Consider the following 377-nt stretch of genomic DNA (forward strand, 5'->3'; position numbering starts at 1 on the left):
AGAATTACAGATTTGTTGTAAAGCTATATTTTTATCTTAAAAAAAAAAAAAAAAGAAAATCATGTCCTTTGTTAATTTGTCTTTGTTTCAAGGGCAGCTGGGGCAGTGCCAGAATGCTCATAATTATGACTAGTGTTTTTCACAAAGGAGGTGATGTAAGCATGTTAAAGGTTTCATCCTTTTCTAATCAATAAGAGTTTCTGCTTTCAGAGACATCTTGTCCTTTGTTAATTTGTCTTTGTTTCAAGGGCAGCTGGGGCAGTGCCAGAATGCTCATAATTATGACTAGTGTTTTTCACAAAGGAGGTGATGTAAGCATGTTAAAGGTTTCATCCTTTTCTAATCAATAAGAGTTTCTGCTTTCAGAGACATCTGTG

General features: G+C 34.5%; 1 protein-coding gene across 3 annotated transcripts in view; it reads left to right on the forward strand.

Annotated features, from left to right (window-relative positions):
• The window catches only part of CSMD3 (CUB and Sushi multiple domains 3), a 699,407-nt gene that overhangs the window by 467,036 nt on the left and 231,994 nt on the right, over positions 1 to 377 (forward strand). The gene's annotated exons all lie outside the window — the stretch shown is intronic.

Source organism: Egretta garzetta, unplaced genomic scaffold (genome assembly GCF_000687185.1).
Source record: "Egretta garzetta isolate BGI_Z169 unplaced genomic scaffold, ASM68718v1 scaffold240, whole genome shotgun sequence".
Taxonomy (NCBI): Eukaryota; Metazoa; Chordata; class Aves; order Pelecaniformes; family Ardeidae; genus Egretta; species Egretta garzetta.